Source organism: Struthio camelus, chromosome 2 (genome assembly GCF_040807025.1).
Source record: "Struthio camelus isolate bStrCam1 chromosome 2, bStrCam1.hap1, whole genome shotgun sequence".
Classification (NCBI taxonomy): Eukaryota; Metazoa; Chordata; class Aves; order Struthioniformes; family Struthionidae; genus Struthio; species Struthio camelus.
In genome coordinates this window covers 89,920,010-89,942,531 of record NC_090943.1, presented here as the reverse complement: position 1 = coordinate 89,942,531, position 22,522 = coordinate 89,920,010, and the positions used below count along the sequence as shown (strand labels likewise).

General features: G+C 36.2%; 1 long non-coding RNA gene across 4 annotated transcripts; it reads left to right on the top strand.

Moving 5' to 3' along the window:
- The first annotated feature begins 9,612 nt into the window (after positions 1-9,612).
- Positions 9,613-21,293, top strand: LOC104140630 (uncharacterized). Of its 4 annotated transcripts, none has more exons than XR_011138979.1 (4): positions 9,613-10,265; positions 11,877-11,960; positions 13,852-15,480; positions 20,680-21,293. It is a non-coding gene; the product is annotated as an uncharacterized lncRNA (long non-coding RNA). The 4 variants fall into 4 exon arrangements; XR_011138978.1 differs by lacking the exon at positions 20,680-21,293 and adding an exon at positions 19,392-20,612; XR_011138977.1 differs by lacking the exon at positions 20,680-21,293 and having other exon boundaries at positions 9,620-10,265; positions 13,852-19,333.
- Positions 21,294-22,522: the final 1,229 nt, after the last annotated feature.

Sequence of the window (22,522 nt, the reverse complement as noted above, 5' to 3'; positions counted from 1 at the left end):
TTGTATACAGCTTTTATAAAGCTTTAAAGTCGGATTCAGAAGAGAAAACTACTTTTTTTGGGTCACAGTATTGAATATTACAGCACAATTATCAATGTTTTATCATAGAGTTTAAAGCTTTCATCTCAGTCTTTTGATCATCTTATATCAACAAGGGATTCATTACATCATGGAAAAAAAGCTTTTTGTGCAGGTTTTATGTCACTGGAAAGGGATGATATTTATGTGTATTAATGAAGAAGTTGTAAACTATTGGTTTAAGAAAATAAAAAGAAATACGTAACTTTCTTCTGCCTCCTCACTTCCCTCTTACTCCTGTACTGCTGGTTATGTGTTCAAGAACAATGGAATCTGATGATATTCTTCCCTTTTTTTTTTTTGGGGGGGGGAAATACAACCTATGGCCTTACTGTTTCAATGGTGTACTTCTCCTTTATTAAAAAAAAATGAAAATTTAACTTATTCCTGCATGTAAATCAAATCTTTTCTAATACATATATTGGAATCTGCTTGATTCTAAGAGGTTCCCTTCTAATTGTAAGTAATTTTCAGTATTAGATTGTTTCCTGTATCTTGCTCTTTGCTGTTCTCCTAAGAATTCAAGGAATAAATTTCTCATAAGACTAGTGTAACTCTGTTAACAGAAAATGCTACCCTAGTTTGGGGGTTGATGGATATCAAAACAAACTGTTCAAGCATTTAGTTATTTAATTTGATTTTAAAATATAAACATAGCATTATGCATGCATGTACAAATGCCCAAATCATCAGATGCTTGCATATTGGTAGGAAAGATACAGAAGGGCTGTTTATGCATTTACTATAATATATAGTCTACTGTAAAATGTACTACATAGAAACCAGAAAAAAATGCTTGAATAGTAGTTGGAATGTGCTCACTAGAAGCTCAAGGCTTCCCTCTGTCATGTGATAATTCTGCAGTTTAGAACCAATAGATTAAACATACCAAAAGCACTTGGAAGGACAAGTGTCCCATTCCCCAGAAAAGGATAGGTATTGTTTATTGATCAGGCATATTTCTTATAAGAAACAGATAAAAAAAGCAGATAACGGATAAGAAGGATAGATTTAAACTCTCATCCAGATAACCTAAATGGTATTCATCTTTTCCCTAGCTCATGTTCAGCAAATTTTTTATCCATCAATCTGCCACAGAAAAGGAGGCTGTTGGGTCTTGAAATGAAGGGGTTGCCCCTTCTCATGCTCTTTAAAAATCAATTCAAATTAATTCCTTCCAGAAAAAGTTCATGGCAGAAAGCCCTTTGTGGACAGCTGCAGAATAAGGTAGTCAAATATCAGAGGGGCAGTGCGTAAAGTGAAAGCCTTATCTTCTGTTTTTGCAGCTAACTAGTTCATATGGGCCTCACCTAATACTACCAAATGTGATTGGCTGTGTACTGACGTACTCTCCATATATTGTGTATACAACAAAGATCTGGGTCTATAGATCATATATATGGCATATATATGTGTGTGTGTGTGTGTGTTTATATATAAGCACATGCGATAGGAGCTGCAGCCCTAACTGTTAAGATTCATTAGTTCCTTTCTCCATCTAAACCCTAGTTTGCTTAGATGCCTCTCTTCCTCACCTATAAAATGGGAATTAAAAATAAACATTGCGGGATAATAAGATAATGAGGTGAACTGTGTGAGTAGCTAGGACAGACCTAGCTAGCCTTATGTGTTTCTTGAGCTCTCCTTTAAAGGAGGTTAAATATCAATTTAACAAACACTTCCACTTCAAAATATAATCTCACAGAAGGTTTTGCAATAGCACTAGTTTCTCTTGTTTTCTGTGTGTGTGTGTTTTTTTTTCCTGTTACTCTTTTCCTGAAAGAAACTGTGCATTGAGCAGAACTGGCTAGCTCCTTTGGGAAACAGGGCCTGTGTTCACAACATGACTCTCAGGACACAAAAGCCTGTTTTGTCTCACTAAAAGATAGTTTTTGTATTTAAAATAAATCTTATGAACAGATTGATTTTATAAGCTAACATATAGTGTTATAATTTCTCCATTAATGAGGAGTTTGACTCCAAGCTTATAGCTATAATGTTATTGATATTAAGGAATTACAGTAAGAAATACTAGGGGAAAGAACTTGTTAGGAAAGAAAAGGATCTGTGCCTGTTTCATTCAAACTGTTAATTGTCTAAAAGCAAGGAGTCTGTATCAAAACATTCTGGAGAATGCTGTATTTCAGAGTAAGACTCCTAAAGAACTTGTTTTCTTACAGTTAATCAGGGGTATGGATGACCCCCTTTCAAGATTTTACCTTGCAATGAATTTGAATCACTCCCACTGCAGATAACTAACTGCTTTGCTATCAGTTGTTGATAGACACCTTTCTAAATGAAAATGTCACTGAAGAGAAATACGTTCTTGCAAAGTAGTTTAGTTTCAGGTATAAAAACTATTTGATAGAAAAAATTGATTAAAAAAAAAAAAAAAACTTGTACAAATCTAGTTGAAATGTTTGGAAATGCATTTAGATAGCTTTGGAAGAGGTATGCTTTGGACAGCCTTACAACTCCCTTTTCACGTTCAAACTATTTTCATGCAGCTTTAGCAATTAAAGTTAGGCAGATATGGTAGAGGGGACTCTAAAGTTTCAAGTAACATGAGCGCTCCCACTGCCCATACCTGGCTCCCAGAGCCAGGTTTTCAGGCTTCTGCCCCACTCTGTTGGCATTGAAGAGAAATTAGTAGATCCTTCTGCCAGTGTCAATAACTCAAAACCTTACAATGGTGGCTAAGAGTTTGAAAAGATTTATTCTATCTAAAAAATCTTTGAAACATACTGTCTCTTTCATGATAACCAAAGCAGGTAGAAAGAAATCATTTCAGAGTCATGAAAGCTGAAAAAACTCACCTCGTGAAGTGACAATAATTAAATATCTAGAAGGATGGCAGTCAGTATGAACCAAGCTAAATTTTAAAGTTCCAAAGAAAACACGAAATGTTTTGTTTCACAGAACTATAAATTAATAGCTATAAAATATCATTAAGGGATAGAGGATTGGAAAGGAAAAGTGAAAGAGCATATTATTTAACATGAAATGTGTAATTTTACTGGACTGTTGATATTGACTGAGACATAAAATAGATTTTTCATTTGACATTACTGAAAAACATTTTAAAACTGAGAACAATTTGACTTGGGCGACCTACAGCATATGACCTGATTTGTAAACAGAAAGCAGTATGATTGAATTTATTGAGTGGTAAATATTTTCATTTGTGTGCCTGCCTTCACAGGGATTTCACTTAATGTTTCAGACCTTTTTGTACAGGGAAAAGCTTTTATAAGTCAATCAGCTCAGAGAAAAAAATATTGATTATGCAAACTTACTAAATGTTACTCACAGTTACAGGGATTCAATAATAGCAAATATTGGTTGTTTAATTGAACTGGTCTTTCAGTAAAGGTCTGACAAAACTTTAAAGGTTAGGGTTATATTTTTTTTTTTCAAAATCACAGGATGAAATGAAGTTCTGACAACAGGTTGAGCTTTATTAATGGACATTATATGCCATTTATATACTTTATAAATTAAACAGTTGTCTTTTTTTCTCAAATTATTTCTGAATTTTGTTCTGAATTTTTTTTAAATACGCGTCTTTCTACTTGACTATCTGTACAACACTGTGGACCTATTTTTTCACACACATTAAAGGAGACAAACCTAAGGTTCTTAACAATTTAGTACCATAGTTTTGGTGTTCCTGAGTCGTAGTGTTTAAAAGATACATAATGTCTTCTAGTGGTGATTTTGTCTGCACACTTTGTGCGAAATATAGTGTTGAGTATTAAGAATATCCACAATTTCAGAATTTTCTTGTAGAAATAAGTTAGGAAAGTGAATGACTTCAGTTTCTGAATGACTAGCTGTAAAAATACAAACCACATTGCTTGGTTTAAGGAAATGGTCCTATCATTGGATCTGTGATTGTAAACTCTGCTTAGTGCCGTTGCTGCCCATTTTTGTTCCTTACTGTTTGGCAAGCTGCATGTCAAATGGCAGAATTGGAGCTTGAAATGTTGTCGTAATTAGGAAAAATTATCAAATAGAACAAAATAGCCAAGTCTATTCTGAAATTTGATCTTCTTTATATAAAATCAAGGTAACGCATTTTATTTCCACAAGTGACCTGCAATTTCTTTTTCAATCACTGAATAACCCTTTGAAATTCAGAAGCTGTACAGGTTATATGCATATTTTCTGGTAATAAAGGAAGATGTTAATCTCAGCTTCCTTTTCCCCAATAGTCCTGATATGTAGATCCTTTATAATCTCATTGTTCTAATTCCAAAAGCCCCTTATCTCTCAGTTCTATGTTCTGTTGACATGTGTATTTATTTCCTGAAAGTATGGGTTGTCTAAGAAATTTTAATATGTGTGCATTTCCTGAAGTACAGATATACAAGCAAAAATCCAAATCTTTTAGTGGCATAACTTTTTTGTCTTTGTATTTACATATTTGCATCATCCTAGAGAAAAGATGAATTTATTTAAGTTGGCATCAGTTGAACTATAGCTAAGACTTACCAAATGAATCCCAATCTCTGCTAGATAGTAACCATAAAATATCTCAAACAGTATAACACTCTCCCAATGTGAGAAGTAGAAGTCCTTTGTTTGAAACAATTAGTGTTGTCCTGGAAGATATTCTTTAAAAGGAAGTCCTATGCAGAACCAGGTACATTATTATTTCCTTTCTAGTATTTATAACTTACTATTCAGTACTGTATTCTAGAAGTCTGTGCATCTTTGACTTCAGGCTGAGCCATCAATTCTACCTCCACACATTTATGGGTATGATTTTATAACATGTAAAGAAAGAGTAGCGCGGAACAATGAAACTGGTTGTAAAACTGACAATAGAAATCCACAAAGGTCTATAAAGTGTAGGACATGAATACTTAACTGAATATATATTACCATAGGTGATCTGTTAGCCGTACTACTGATATACAGCAAAATGGATTATTAAGCATCTCATCTGGATATTGTGAAAAGTAGATACAAATTCTAATGTTCATGAACTCTGTAGTGCTAGGTAAAGTAAGAAATGCATACTTTATCTAGAAAATTGCATGTGGAGTTTTGTTTGCCTTCCTTTAGTATTCACTTTCAATATATTGCTTAATTTGAATTAGAAATGAAAACTTCAAAATTAAAATGGTATTTTCTCTAGAGCTGAACAACCCTATATAAATGATTTTAAACAAATACCACTTATGTATTATTTTTAAACCCAAGAATTTAAAACAGCATTCATTGTACTGTAAAAAAGTTTCATTAATATAGTTAGAATGATCTCAAACCCATTCTAATTCTTCTTCAGAATGAGGAAAATAAAAATGTAACTTTTCTTTCATAGTTAGCAATCATAAGTGTGTACCTGTTTTTCATTAGTGCTTTTGGAACTATTAACTGAAATTAAAAAGTATAAGCTGACAACTCTCTGAGGCTATTTGAATAAAAAGATATTATTCCCTTTACATGACAATCCATTAACTTCTGGTTCCTCAAAGCCACTGAAGAACAGGTGATGGAAAAGCTTTAACAGTTTGCAGTTACGAAACTGTGAATAAATATGCAAATTGTGCAAATATGTGCAAATTATATTAATAAAAATATTCCTGTTCAGAATGCAACAGTGTCAATCAGTTAAGGAAAACAAACCTATGATTTTTTTATTTCCTCATCAAAATCCCACTGCTTTTTTCCCCTCCTTTCTCATCTCATCACTTGGAAAGTAGTTCTAATGCCTGAAATATTAGGGCAGTTAGAAGTTGATAGCTTCGAGGCCCACTTTGTTCCTAACCAGGAGACAATTCTTAGCACACCGTTTTGTGGTGTTTTGGGCCTAATGCTGCGAGCTCCCCGCCCTTGTGGGCTTCAGCAGGGTGCGTGGGAGCACGTCGCTTCCAAGTTGGGCCAGGACCGCACTGATATGTCTACCGTTACCAGTATTCTGTTCTGTAAACTCTGTTGGATTTGGAATCTCTGTGGACTTCAAATCTGTGTTGAAACGAGCCTGAGTTTGGGTGGAAGAATGGTGTGAATGTGTTTTCAGGACAGGATAGCTCTGTTCTCCTTTGGGAAGTCTGAGTTGTAACAGAGCCTAGAACCAGGGCTGCAGGCTGCTGCCTACAAACAGCTTCACCTTGGCATTTCAGCTAGCTGTTTCCCTACAGGTTCAACAGCATCAGACGGATGATTTTTTATGATAGGATGTCTTGGAACCGTAGATTAGGACAGTGCTAGAGAAATCTTTTTATTCTTGCTTGTAAAATAAAGATACTGCTGCTATAACAAGGTGGACCAAGACTTGAATGAATCCTGTCTCTGACTGTGTGAAAAACACAGACATGTGCCACCTGGATGTATGTCGAAGATGACCACACCTCTGGGATTAATGGAGGTGAACTGTCTTGACATGCCAAGGAAAGTTTTGAGGTCGATACTTTGTCCTGAATTTTTATCTAGAGCTAGGATTTTCTACTCTCTCTTTTATTTAAACTATGCTGCAGAAACCCACCTACTTCTAATGCCATGGCAGAAGAGGCAGGAGGCAATGCTGAGTCGTGGAGTGAACATGTCTCATCACGACACCGGACTGGGAGGCATACCTTTCTTTGTAAACAAGATCTGCGGGCACACTATGGTATTGCACTTTCAGAGATTTCCTTCTGTTTCATCAGGACACATCAAGACACATTTGAAAAACTTTTAAAGTCCTTTTTATAATACATTGACAGCACCAGCTGACCACCATGCAACTGGCAATGAGCTCATTATCTCAAAAGTTACAGCCTGTAAAGGAAACAGCTTGAAATGCATTTCTCCTTTATGACATTGCTAGTTTCTTCAAGTAGAAGAAACTGACTGTAATGCCAAATTTTGATAGCTGCTGAGGAAGATGTCAAAAGTGTTTTTTCTTTAAATAGGCCACCTCTAATGTTCAAACAAAATGTGTGTGTGTTTTTTTTTTAATTTATTCTCATAATAGTTCCATATTTCTATATTTGACAAAGGCTGTACTTTGTAAACGTTGTAGAAAATATGCTGTGGAAAGGAAGGGTATTTTAAGAGAGTGTAAAATAGTTTTCTTTTTTTAAACAAAAATATTCTAAGTAAAAATAACTTTGCTTCGCAACAAATCTGAAGTTTTAGACTTTACTCAAATTCTAAAATATTGATAATCTATGTGACATTATATGAATAGCCAAGATAGGCCCTCACACGGCACATAAGCAAAAAAAGCAAGCTAATTAATCATCTATTGCATCTAGACACTATTAAAGTATCCAGATTACATAGCCAACAGCTAGACACAGCTTCGGTAGTTAATTGGGGTATCTAAAGTAGGATTCAAAAGACTAATAAACAAAATACTGCATTGTGATATATTTCAGCAGCCAGAATACTGGCTGGCTGACAGCTGGCATTCTCAAGTCCTTTGAGGAGCAGTAAGAGTGAGTGAGCAGGAAAGAACCAACTTCATTTTTGCAAAGTAAAATAAGTAAAATTGGAAAATATATTTCCTATTAGTAATTGCATACCTCTACTTGCATGTAAAGTACTGGAAAATCTTGTGGCAGAAATTTCTCTGAGACACAACTTTTCTTTGAAGGGAATTTACATTAACCAAATTTTAGATGCATATGCAATCACAGTTCCAGATGAAACACTAGTAAATTTATCATATTTATCACAGGAATTAACCCTTACCTTTGCCACTCCTCTTAGTTTTTCAGGCTATGTGAGTTCTCAACAGGATCCTGAAGATGTTCCAGTTTTCATAAATGCTTCTTTAGGTTTGCACTGTGACATAAACGTCAAGATGTTCACAGTCTTACCTGGAGCAACTTACTGCTTTAGGTAAGGTACAGCAAAGAATGGAAAGGATCACTGTTTCTGTACTGGAAGCCAGTATCAATAGCAGAGCAGAGGAAGGAAGTGCTTTGTAGGGTATAGCAGGAGATCACTCAGGATATGCTACATATTCTGTAGTGCTGCTTCCTGGCTCCTTAGTTACATAGAAGACTTCTTCATGCTCCTTGAAATTCTCTGCATTTTGTGTATTTGTATTAAGATGTAATTCTGAACTCTCTAAATGTATAGCTTTTATCTTCCTCCTGCAGCTATGAAACATAGGACCCAGAATCGCCTATCTTTGAGCAGCACATCATGGTCATAGCCTCAGTAATTCACATCCCACATTTAAAATTGCCTATTAATTTGAGTAAAATTAACCATATAAATGCTGACTCCTAATTAGGCCAGAACTTGCAACCAAAGCAAATTTCTTCAGTGCAGTTACTCACATAGGTAAAAAGAATATTTGTGGAATCGTGTCACAACCAACGATAGATGATGAAAAAATGAAAATTATGACAAAAAAGAAAACAATTAGTGTTGCTTTGTAAGCATTACACTCTCGTGGTCAGGAGTTTGTGTATGCTTGTGTATATGTTCACCCCCATATACATACATGCATATGCCTTCTTTGTCTTTAAGAAGTGCTAACTGTTATTAGGAATTACAAAAAGAAGACTTGCCAAAATTATATACAAAGAGAGAACACACACATACACACACACCAAATCAGATCTCGCAGTTCCTAAAGTAACAGTTCTTCCTAAAAGTAAATAACTGCTTCAGGCTTGAAAACAACTCAAAAAACAAAGTGATCAAGGCAGAATTTATTGTCTCTCCCAATCTTTCTACTCACTCCAGTAAAGTATATTTGACAGAGAAGCTTCTATACTAACCACATAAATACTGGGAATGGAATTACACTCCCACTGGCATCAGTCACTGCAAATCAGTGGGAAAAAATGTTTCCTGTAAACACAGTAAATCTCAACGTGTTGTCCTCCACTTCTACTCTTCTTTTGCTTTAGTAAAAGTGGAGGGCATGAAAGATGTCCTATGAATCAAAGCTTGAGCGAGTTCTGTAAACAGGAATGGTGAATTGGCAACCAAAGCCGAAAGCACTTACTGTTAGCTTTTCTGCAGATATAAAAGGTGTCTACATGCTTCAAGGACCGTTCTGGAACAGAATGCTATAAATTATTGAACATGCAGTGAAATCTGTAGGATAGGTCTAGAGAAAAACATCTTATCTGAAAGGACTCAAAAGATCATAATCTGAACATCTTTTTCAGAGCATTCTTAGAATTTGACTAATTATTTATCATATATGGGATACAAAGGCTGGTTTTAGACATGCTACGTCAATTTGTAAGCCTCAAAAGTATTGTTTATCCTCAGCATAAATGGTACATCTCACTTCCATTTTACTTTATTTCTTTACTGATTTAAATTGTCTTTAGCTTGATGTCTTTTTAGATCAGTTATACCTGAAGAGAGATGACTACTCAGCTAAGTATCGATCATACAAACAACAAGTTACTTTCTTACTCCGGTAAGGTATTGGTGAGATGATGTATTCACTGCTGAATCAAGTCAATATAAATAATATGAGACATATATATGTTATATTATATATATAACATATTAATATAATATAAAAGAGATATGGAGAGCTCAACGCTCCATGTCTGCAGGTTTTAACATCATATCATGAAGTGACACAATTGCTGCTGAGAAGAAAAAGGAATGATGAATTTTTCCAGAAGTACAGTTTAAGGCAACAAACACATCTGGTACCACACAGAGAAACTTGCCCTCAATTGCCAGACCATGCTACCTGAGATCCCATACCTAAGTGCCTGACAACTGGGATGGGAGAAAAGTATTAATAAGATCAGTCTCCCTCCGGCAGTCTGGATAAAGCTGGGAAAGTCTGTTACAAGGTCTCCCTTTTCTCTTGGTTAGGGAAAAGCATGTCTCACTGCTACTTTCTTGCCTATTCAGAAGGAAGGAAAGAAGCAAGAAAGCAGCAAGCAAGCAAGGGGAAAAAAACGAGCAAAACAGAGAAGTTCTGTTGAGGTCATGTTTCACTCCATTCAGAGGCTAATGCTGTTCCAGGGACTGGGAAGAATTTCAAAGAACAATGCATTTCTTAACTATGCTTTTCCCGCTGTTGATTTTCTCACTTCATTTGAGTTTTTCATCAGTCAGCAGAAAGGCAGAGAGCTGGGCAGCTGGAGGGGAAAAGAAGAGGAATGCTGCCTTTACTGATAGCTGAAGAGTGGCAGAGAGAAGGGCGTCTTTCCTATTCCGGTCATGCAGAAAGTGGTGCGCATTACTGTAGGAGTGACAATGTGAGTTGGAGACTACTAATTTCTATTCCCTTTCAGCTAACTGGATACATTTTTCAAAAGCCAAAGCACTGTTAGATTGGGAGGTTAGTGCCTCACTGCCCTTAATGCTTTGTACTATGCATTTGTATTTGTAGCAAAACAGGTCTACTAAGAACAGGGATCTTTCAAAACTGATTCTGCAATGTGTAGATAAAATATATATTGTTATCCATGCCTTTTCTACTTTTCAGAGAATGATGGAATTTTTGCTTTTTTTGTTTTGTTTTGTTTTGTTGTGGGAATAGGAAGGCATGTTTCTTAGGCCACTATCACCTGTAAATATAATTTCCTCCATGGCCCAACAGCTTTTGTAATAGCATAGATTAATTAGCATTAGCATCTTTTTGATTCCTTGATATTCCAAAGAGTCTCATATAAACATTAATCAAGAGGTTTAGCACTATAATACGATAATAATATATAATTACCCGATAGATTGATAAGATTTAAAAATGCTGTGTCGTTAATATTCTTAAACATAGAGTCATGCAGTCCCAGTTGTCTGTTACATGTTGACGTATCAGCAGCATGAGTAGTTGAAACGTGAGCTCTGTCCTGAGGGAGGCCCGTGCTGATACATAGCTTCTTTCAACAATCATCACTTGTGAGCATCAGTGGGATGTCACAGCACTCAGCTCTTGGCCATCCGTGCTCAGCCTGCAGCCCATGAAAAGAAGCTCTCTGAGCCTGGAAGGGAGAACGCCAAGGATTTGCAAAGTCCACAGAAATCTTGATAACCACCCGCAACCACGTCTGCTTTTTCAGTGTCACGACTCCCTGATATCCTCAGGATGTTAACAGCCTTGACTTTTGCGAGTAACTTGTTGAAAATTTTCAGTACTCCTGAGCATATGCAGGCCTTTCACAATACATCCCTGCCAGTCTCGGGCAGTTTCAGCTATTCGGATGTGGGAAGCAGAAGTGGCATTTTGGCAACAATCTCTTCCAGTCACAGAGCAGAAATAGAGGAAATTCCTGGGAAATTAAGAAGCAGCAAAGGGCCCTCCAAGTTCTTTCCCACCGAGCAGAAGCACCATATGCACACCCTTCTGACACTGTTGCCAAAATTTCGGTGCTATCTGGTCAAATTTAAACAGAAACTTACTTAATATGACTAATTTTATAAACTAAGTCATTTAGTTAGTTTATAAACAATTTTATAAACTATGACATATGTCATAGTCTCTATGACATAGAGACTACCCATTAAAGAAAACACCATTAAAAGTCAGATATCTGATTTATGTGTCTGTTTTGGGGGCAGAGTGGGAAAAAATTGAAGATGCCCCTAATGACTCCAGAGGTATGATAATCACACTATTTACAGGTCACGTGCCTTTATACATAGCTGTTTAACTGATCTGAAATGTGAAAGACAGATATAATATGTATATATTCCTTGCTTCTGTACCCAGCAGCACACTAAGTTGTAAAGTTAAGACAACAAGCAAAAAGGTGTACTTTGACCTTTCAATACAAGTGTTTTAGAAGGAACTATTTGTTAACTGCCACTGGGATTGAGTGCTCCAGAGCATGTTAAGCCTTGCTAACCTCCCGGTTTTGCTTCTGTAGATCAGAGACTGAACATGACAAATACGCCCATCGATATATTCCTTGGAGGTACACATCAGCAACCTTGTTCAGTAAGAAGTTATGGTAAGTAGTATTTGAGATGTTGCAATCAACTATTGTTACAAATTGAGGCTGAACAGATCATTTATTTATTCATTTAGGGCAGTAGGGAGGACACATTACATTTTAAACAGCTTAGCTATAAATACATTTTTATACTGAGAAAAATGGTTAAAATAATGGATATAAATTTTATTTTTGATGTTACAGTAAATTGTATGTATTCTTTCCTGAATATATATGTGAATTAGCATTTTTATGTGTCCATAATGTGACCTTTATGTTTTCAAGTTTCTTTAGGAAATAGTTCTGCTAGAGTCTATGCAGTTTTTACCAAGTCCTTAATGAGAGGCAAGCAAGTCTGTGGCATCTGTCCCCTACAATTTCATACAATGTTATGTGCACTCTTGGAAATTATAACCCATCCTCTTTCTGAAATTGTCTATCAATGCACTTTTCAACATCAAAATTGTTTGTTGTTGTTGTTGCTGTTGCTGCTGCTGCTGCTGCTGTTGTTGTTGTTTATAAAACACGCTTTTCCAATAGGGAAATGCTGTTGTTTATTTCAAAAATGTTTATCCTTGGGAGGGAGTAAGGGGGAACTCAGTCGAAAATGCTTTTTTCCATTTTTTTTTCCCAAGTCAGTTTGGCAGTGAGCTGCTACGATGTAAAATGAGATCAGCAAATGGTTATCTCCTCTTCTGTTTGTCTTTCATGGGCTGGGATGGGTGGATTGAATTTATTGTCTGGAATATGACCCACTTAATACTAGTCACTGAGCTAAACAGTGGGAGTCATAAGACTGTTGTGCTGTAGAAAGTGCACTTTTCACAGAATATATACTTATGAAAACAGCCAGCTATCTTTAGTGACTTTTATTTTTACATTAAATGTATTATTGGAAAAAAATGTGGGTCCAAGGTTTAAAAATAATAGAGCTCAGACTGAGCCTGATTCTATCAGTGCCTGTCTGCCTAGCACTCCAATGGGAAGCAGACAAATACAATTTTTTTCTTAAAAAAATATCCTTTATTATGCCAGAAAGATGTGATTTAGAAACCTTGTTATTGAGGCTATGTGTGAAACACTTTGAAAGATCATCCCTATTACTGATCAGCTCATTGTTTATCATTAAAAATATTTGTCAAACTATGAAAAAAAACAAATACTTATTTATTTTCAGCATATTAGCTAAAGCATTAATTGCTTTCAGCTATTAGAACTCCCTAATGAGGAACTAATATTAATTCATCTAACAAAGTTCACTTTTGTTTCAGACACTCACCGAGGTAATTAGTAGACTCCCTTCATTCATTAACATTTCAAATCTCATTAAAATGTAAATGGTGGGTAAAGTTTTTGCGTATTAAAGGGTATTTAACAGCATTCATCATAGTAAGTAATTTGGTCTTCATTAATTATAAAGAATATAGTAAATAGTCATTTACTTTTGTGAAAACAGCTGGTTAAAGGTTGTTCTACTTACGATTTTTAGTGCTGCAATCAAAATGGATGATTCCTTGTATAGACATAATTAGTTTTTAGCACTGCACTAGGTGGTGTACAGATTCGAAGAGATTGCAAAAAGGGTTCCTGTTCATCATGCAGCCCTCTGTGCTAGACAAGCACCTCGAAGTAAAGGAATGTCTCTAAGCAAAAAGTCACTAGTCTACAGATTACCTCCCACAATTTAGACTAAGGCAACCACACCATTTTTGATAATGACTCTAATGCTCATGTTCTTGTAAAATGGCATTTCAGAAAGGAAGAGAACGGGTTGCATTAGATAGATAAGTTTACTGAATCTGAAACTTTTTCATATGGATGCCCTTTACATTTGTAATTTTTTTTTCAAGCTAACAGGTAATGGTGAGCAAGTATTTAACCTCTAATTCATATTTATATCTCTTTGCAGACTATTTTTAACAATTGTTGAGACTTCCATGGTTCTGAGCATAGGAGCAGAGAGTGGGCAAGGCAAGAACGGAACAAAGGAAGTACAAAGACACAGATGCTGCAATAAATCTGGACTGACCAAGGCAGGAAATGCTCTGAAGCTTAACTGGTGGCCAGAAAGCAGTCACCAGCTCCTGTAGTGCAGACACACTGAGAGCTCCTGTAGTGCAGACACACTGAGTCTCTGTGGCACTAGTCCTTTAACAGCATGTAGCTTGAACTGCTGCAGCAGATGCCAGTGCACCTGATCCTCACTTCTTTTTTTTTTTTTCCTGAATTTTGACTATGTTTTTATTTTGCCATTCCCAATAGTCCTTTTTTCCCCCCCCCAATCCTTCCTATCATCATTTGTAAGGTTCTTATATGTCTTTTAGGAGTAAGACATCCAGCCAGACCTAATCATTTAAGTCTCACTGGGTATCATTGCTATACGGACCACTCATCTGCCAATATATCAAAGGAATCAAATTTTCAGTCTGAATCAGGTCACATAAAATCTGATTTGCACACTAAAATTTAACAGGCTGCTTAAAACTAGCTGTTTTCTGTTAGCATTTTAATCTAATAAATAAACAGGGCTTGCTTTGGCTTATAATGCTTGACCTTTACATACCTTTAATCTGTTTCTTTTCTGTCCTAGCATGTATGTCTTCATTCTCTCCATGTTGATGCAACCCGTACAAACACAGAGATGAAAGAGGAAAAAGATAAACAAGAGGAACAAGCTGAAAGACATAAAAGTGTTAAGATTTATGTACATTTCCATAAATCCAATTCTAAATTAAACTGTTCTTTTATTTCCTCTCTTTTTAGAGTAGTTTAACTCCCATTCTGTCCGTTTTTTATCCTTATGTCAAGAAAGGTTCGGTGCTTGTTTCATCTGAATCATTTTATATAGGTATAATGGTTAGATAAATTTGACCAACACTTACTAGAATAGTTTGATTTTTAAGAATGTATTTAAAGTTCATTTCTCTATAACAGAGCAATTATCTCAAAGTACGTGGCAATAGCTGGCATTAGCTGCTCAGCATAATTTACAATATACTGAGAAGACAAAAATTGATGCCTGTTTTCTTTTTTTATAGCAATTTTTGTAATGAAATATTTTCTTTCACACTTCCTAAGAAAGTAGCTTTCATAAGCATTCTGAAGTGCCATCCTCAAACAAAGGATTTATAAGCCAATTGAAGGAACATGCTTACTGTAAAATAAATGAGTGGCTTTTTTATGAAGGGGAGCATAACATGCCTTTTCATTTGATGAGCTCTAAAAGAATCATTTGGAACATATGACGATTTTGGCAAGACAGCAACCTGTGCAACTTACCTGCTGAGTGACTGAAAACTAAGAATAAATAATATCATGTTCTTCCTAGGTACTGTAGAAAAGATTGCCTAAATACAGGACTACATGCCAAAAGTGGAGCTTGACCAGAGTTTGGTACCAAAATGTTCACAGAGAAATGCTGATTCAAAACTTTTGAAGTCCAAGCCTGAGGGTGCCAGTGCTCCAAAACCTGCTGATTTATTTTCTTCTTTCAAGCATTTTGAGTCGCACCTCTGCTCGTCCTTGGCACTATCCCAGGGTAAGCAGCTTAATACCATGTCCCCTCTAGTGGTAAAACATGTCATTTATTTATCCTAGTGTGCCAGTCTGGAAGGTATCCTGCAACACCCACTTAGGAGACAGGCTGCCACAAAATGCCTTTGTGGTCAGTATTTTTTATGCCACCAAAATTGTGGTTTATCATTCAATCTACTTTTTGCTTAAGAGATTAGTGATTAAAGGTTGATGATGTGCTCAGAGACTTTGTATGAGAAGGAAATTCATTAATCAGTAGCAAAATCAGACTCTTTCTTATCTTCCATTTTTCTTGCTCTATACATCTTTAGTTTTTACATTGAATGTTGGCACAGCTCCTTCAAGGCACACAGAGAGATCTTTCACCCAGTATGGGCTATATCCTGGAAGTCAGCGCAATATCTGATCAGTAAACATAGATGTGAACTACCTTCAGATTAATAAAACAATTATATCTAGGTCTCTTACCGCCTCAGTAAGTACTTTGTCTGTCATGCTCCTGCATAAAGAGAGGAAAGGGGGAGTTTCCAGCAGATGGGTTTCTAGAGAAATGTTTGACCTCTGCTTGGTTCTTTGAGGGAAAATACCTACTTCTGCAAATCTGAGGGATGGATCACAAGTGCAGGATCTTAGATTTGTGCTTGTACTTGACATTTCCTTATTGACAGCTCTAGCATGACCCTTTGCTCAACACAGTAGCTCCTCCAAATCCTATCCAGAGACATTTACCTCTTGTAGGAACAGTGCGCACTGTTCAGAGAGGCTTGGCACCAGCGCTGTATATTCCACACTGGGGTGAATGTGCAGAAGGTAGAGATTGTAGTGCCTAATTGTAAGCATCTATTTATTTCATTGAATTTCATTTTACTGCCATCTTTGCTGCAGAATTCCTCAAGGCTCAGCTTTTTTTTTGTTTTTTTGGCCTTTGTATGTCATATTTTAAGTAACTCTCTTAACTAGTCTAGGATGCATACACTAAAGAAAACTTTTCTGTAGTAATTCAAACAAAATATGTAATATGTTGCTCTGTTCTTCTTTTAAAAATATTTCCTGCAATGAGCCTGCCTCTATTGCCGTGATCACAACAACCTTATTTTTATTGTTTGCTGTTCAATCTGTTGCTTGTTGTAACAACTTGCCTTTTTTCCCATGCTTCCAGTGTGCACTTTTCATGATAAAGATCATTATTTGTTGTGTTTTCATAAAACACGGAAAAAAGTGATCCGGGAGCTGCTAGGTATTCTTGTAAAATAACTAATGATGATAATAGTTAGGATATCTCAACTAGTATTATGCCTAAAATGGTAGTGACTGAACTATTAACTTGAAAACAGAAACCATCTCTGTACAGTCAGTACAGTATAGTAACAGAAAGCAATAAAATGATATTTTAATTAGCGTTTCAGAGTATGTAGCACCTATGTGGAAGTAGTCTCTGAGGGACTTACCATAGTTTCAACAACGTATTGAAGCTTCCCTTCCCTGAAGGAAGTCTGTCATTAGAGGCAAGGCATGAAGTTGATAATGAATTCCCTAAGTACCCAAGTAAAGAGAGATTTCATGTCTTTGAAAGAATCCCACCGGTACTGTCTCGCTTGTGCTTGTCAGCAAAAAGCACTAACTGATGCCTCTTCTCTAAGTAAGATAGTCTGGAAGTTGGCTTAAGAAAGAGCGAGATACTGTGTTTGCAACTAAAAAGATGAAACAGAGAAAAATTTATGTTGGTCCTCCAACGCTGAGTTTTTGTCATGGATCTCTGTTCTTCATTAGTCCTTTCTCTCCTTTTAGCTTTACCTATCTTAGTAAATACTTTGGTTACCCATATCTGGATTTGATGAAGTATTTCAATTTAATGTGATTCAAACACCTATTCCAGCACACAAAAATAAAAATTCAGGAAATAGAGTTCACATAAGCAAGAAACTTAACAAAATCATGTCATCGGTTTCGGTAACTAAGTTTAAGAACAATTTATCTGCAGATGTTCTGCCTGGGTCAGACAGGTGATCAGACTAGATGGCCATTTTGTCTGTAAACCAATGGGGTATTCTGCAAGGAGCACTCCATTACCTGTGAGGAAAATTTCCAAGTTGTAGATTAACTCTTCCTGATTCCGTTTGTCAACGTATGCAGATTCTAGAAAAAGTATTATATCAGCTTGCTTAAGGCAGCATTAGCCCAGGAATTTCTGTTCTACATTCTTTCCTTTTTGAGATATTTTGTCCCATAACCTAGCTTAAATGTCCTTTTCATTATTCATAATGCAGTTTTTTCCAGATTATTTATTCCCTCTATTGCACTAAATCACTGAGCCCAGAGTATTACTTTTTCCTTTTTTATTTTTTGAGAACAAATTTACTCTAATATTTTTAAGTTACAACGTGCAAGTGTTTCTGCTTCTGCGTTACCCAGTTACATACACTTCCCAAAAGTATGTATCTACAGGCATATAAAGGAGTAGGTTAGACTGAAAAAGTCAATTATTTACAGATGACTTAAATTCATTATTTTGGTTCACAGGAAATGCTGGTGAAGTTTTGATCTGATTGAAATTAAATATTTAAAAATTTTAAATCTCAGAACAGAAGTTTTGAGAAACAAATTGACAACAAAATACCTGCCTCCTGCCTGTAAGGCAAAATCTGTTGGTTTTCTTTCTTTGACTAGTGCTCAGTAGGCTACAGAAACTCCCCCCAGTGGGGTCTGCAGAAGAATCCTTAGACCTCAATCCTACTCCAGGATTTCCAGGCTCTGACCTCTGGTTCCTGTAGCTGGAACACCCCCATAGCTTTCTTCTCAGTGGCTTTTTAAGTGCTCCCAAGCAACCCGTTGCAAGGCTGAGAGACAAGACTGTTGCAAGTGGGCCCTACCTAGGGCTTACGCATTCCTTCTGCGAGACCATAAGCTCTGACAGGGCTGGTAGCCGGGAAATCTGAAAGTGTGGGTATCTCCGGCCCCAGGCTGCCCAGGGACAGCAGGTTTGAGTGCTTCCAGGCGTGGGGAGTGCTAAAGGCTCTGCAGCAGGGCCAGTCTGGTGGCAGAGCTGCCAAGGAGGCTCTGTGGGAACCCTGACTTCTAATTTACTATGAATGCCGATGGTACACTATAGGCAGTGGCAGCTGAGGTAGAAGGAAGAAATTATGAACAACTGCTACAGAAATGTTGTCAGGCACTGTTTTCTAAGAGAGAGCTGGGGGTGAGGGGGAGCTTTTTATATCCAGTACTGACCTCACACTGTCAGTTTTCCATGGCAATAAGGCTTCGACAAGTACACAGTGCTTCTGTCTGCCTACCAAAGATACTATTCAGGGTTTTACTTGCTCCATGCACACTCTTGATGCAATTTGGCTGTATTTTCCAAAACTACTGCTGGGTTCTCTCATCAAAACTTCACAAAAGAGTTTTTTTTTTTTTTTAACTTCTTTCTTAACTCACTGTTATCTCTTAAAAAGTGGGGAATAGCGTCTGATTTGTTTCTCTGCTTTTTGTATGGAAGTCCAAACTAATTTTGTTTCACGTTTCGATGTGAAATCTTTAGAATTTGAATTTGACTTCTGGTGGTGCTAATAATATCTGAAAGCAGGCTTATGCTTGCGTGATTGCTATTGTCAGTTTGTAAAAGATTAAGAGCAAATCACATTCTGCAGTGTATATGTGAGAGAGACTGCAAACAGCATCTTTCTTCTTATGTGCAATTCTAGTACTGCCAGCTTCTGCAAAATAAGTAAGGAGGGATAAAAGAGTCGATGCTGTGTAGTTCCTAAGGCTCAGAATCAAAAGAGCTGTGTTGTATTTCTAGCTCTGTCACTGACCTGCTATGTGAATTTGTGATCCTTTCTGTAAAGGGCAACACACTATGTTTGGAGTTTGACTATCTTTGTGTATTTGTCAGCAATCTCTACTGCTCTACGACAGGTTGCTCTACAGAACAATGACATCTTTCGCCTAGGCTTAGGAGAGCTTTTCCTCTCGGCTTTTTGATTAGAGGCCTTTTATTATTCCTGAATTTCCTCTGGGACAGAACTCCCCATACAGGTCTGTACTTTAAAGGGCATAACATCATTCTTGATTTTAAAATGAATGCAGTTTCCCTCTAGCCAAACTTTTCAATGTCTTGACAGAGCCCAAGAAAGTCAAAACAAAACCTAATAGAAACTGAGTAAACTGCTTTATTCAGGCAAATGGAATCTAGGGTAAAGCTAAAAATAAGGTATTGTGTATTAGCTTACCTTAATGAAAATAGGAATGATATCAGAAAATGCAACATGACATGTTAAAAATATCAACAACAAAATTTTAAATTTTCATTTTGAATACCTACTTCAGAAAGGTATTTGTATGTAAAGAAAAAAATTATTAACTTTTTCTAAAAACAGCTGAAGTGCATTTTCAAATTAGGTGGTAGAGAAAAGGAATTATAAGATGAAACCTGATTATAATTTGTATTATTTTTGTGTATGCTGCCTGCACTACACAGCTTCTTTTTATTTGGAAAAGCAGATATGGTCATTCTTCCATTTATCCGACCTCATTATCCTGACAAGTGATGACAGTCATCGGATAATATAGAAATTAGTAGGTAGCACAGGCACAGAAGAGAATATAATATGAACTTCTATTATTTGAATGAATTTTGCTTAAAGCATTCCACATTTAATAGATATAAGTGAGTTACATTTTAAAGTACATTTTTGTTGTTAACACTGCTTTTTTCAACAGCTGGTTCTTTGTCAGACTGGATGATATTCAAAACAGGATTTTGTTGTTCTTTTTCTTCTTGCCATCTGTTGCTGCTATAGACATGTTTCAAGAGATAGCTTCTAAAAGAATTAGGTCGTATTGTAAATTTGTTCTTCTTATGAAATGTTTAAAATTAAAAGCATAAGGAAAATTATAGTATAACAATTCTATAGTATAATTTAATTCATTTGCAAATTTTTCATTTTTAAAGCAATAACAACAAACACATTTTTAGATATGCATGTTCAACTGATACAATTTGTGAGTTAATCTTATATTAAGAGATCTAATTGCATACAAGCCTATAATTGTTTGCTATTTGAACACCAGGCAAGTTATATAAAAGTTATTATTAGGTGCTTAAATATAATAAAATAAAAACAAAGGAAAATATGATTCTGAAATCTTCTTTTAAAAGAGACTGTTATACATTCTGATCATTATTTCATGTGATATTTTTCAGCCTCATTGAACAGAGCAGATAAATTGCTTCAGATCCTGATCTCAGCAAATCCTACCACTGCGTATGGGTCGCTAAGCATACGAGTAGCTTTTTTTCCCCCGCACGCTACATGTCTTGAATTCCTGTATGCTTTAATTATTTTAAGGATTAACCATTAAATTGTACTCGATGGGAGAATTACATATGCAGAAAATTAGAGATTTTCCTCTCTGTCTCCAGCACATCTAAGCACTTTTTCAAAAGGAAAGATAGCAATGGTATGGATATTTGGGACCTGAGCAAATACTGTGATTTCATCTTCAGAGTACAGTGTATTCTGAGTCCTAAATGAAACACAAAGATGCAGAAAAGATATGTGCACCTATTGTCAAGCATAGGTAGTGTCTTCTGTAAAATTAAAGGCCAAAATCATATTCAGACTTTCTAGTCTTTGAATGTTTGATGTTGCGACTTTACATACACTTTTACTTTAGTATTCTTTATGTAGCATATTCCTAAGGATACAGGATGTTTGGGCTGCAATGGATTTCTTGGGACAATGTTCACACTGTGCTCATGACCTGGGTTGGTATTCAAGGCTGCATCTGCAACATTTTCTGCATACAAAGAAAGGAAGAAACGATATGTAGCAAAGCCACTATGAGTTTCTAATCATTTGCATACCTGATAAATGCTGTTAATATACTCTCAAAAATAAAATATGTTTTCCAGCTGTTGATTGCTGGTTGGCAACTAATTGCTATCTTAAAAAGCAACTCACTAAAGGCAGAGTTGCCTGATATGAGCACACATGAGTGGAAGATGCATTGGGCTGCAAGCACAAAAAGGACTAGCCAGGACAAAAGCTGCTTTAGTCAATATTTCCAGCCATGTTCCATTTAGTGAAGCTACCGCTACATTTTTGTTTTTTTAAACCAACATTTCTTACCAATTAGTACATGTTAATTATCATGGTCTTTACATATGCATGGATAGGTATCATCTTGCTAACTCCTTGCTACTGACCAATATTTAATTTAAAGGAAAGTATTATTTTTTTTCTACTTAAATAAATGTTTGACAACTGGTGAAGTGTCAGATGAGTAAAGGAGGGGGGTGAGTTTGTTGCTGTTTAAAAGTGAAAGAGGGTGGGAGGGAACTGCTGACTGCCAGCAAGGTCAGCATAGAACAACATAAGAACAAGAATACCTCAGATGGATAGACTCTTCTTACTAAAGGCTATTTTCGTTGACAAACTGCCTGAATACAAAAACTCATTACAGTCCTGTGTGGCTGAGCAGCAAGTCTGGTGATCCAAAATCAGGAGACCTGGACCCTAATGTTCAGACTTCAGACAAAGACAAGTTAGCTCTGGAGCTGTAAGTTCTGAACTCTGAACAACTTACAGGGGAGAGTGCCTTGGGTCAAGTGCTCTTGCTACGCCCAAAATCCCCCTTGTATTATTTCCACCATAAACTGGTGAATCTCCAACTTTAAACCTGGAGAAATTTTAATCTAGGGATTTGTTGTTGTTGTTGTTGTTTTTTGCTTCCATTTCTCCTGCTGGAAGACAGTTACAGGAATTTATTCCTCTTGTGGCTTAAAATCATGGTCTATCAGCCTAAATTCATTCATGGCCAAGTTATTCCCCATTGTTCTGTACCACTGTTGTTCTTTAGCTTAGGTAGTTCTCCCTTCCTGGAGTTTATTCTCCTAATCTATTCATAAAGATCCTCATTTTAATCTTTGTGTTGCTTACAAATTTTCGTACAATTACTTCCCTATTCTCTTACTAGCTTTTTTTTTAATAAGTAATCATCACTGCATACTGAATTGATATCGATGTATATTTTGAGGTCCACAT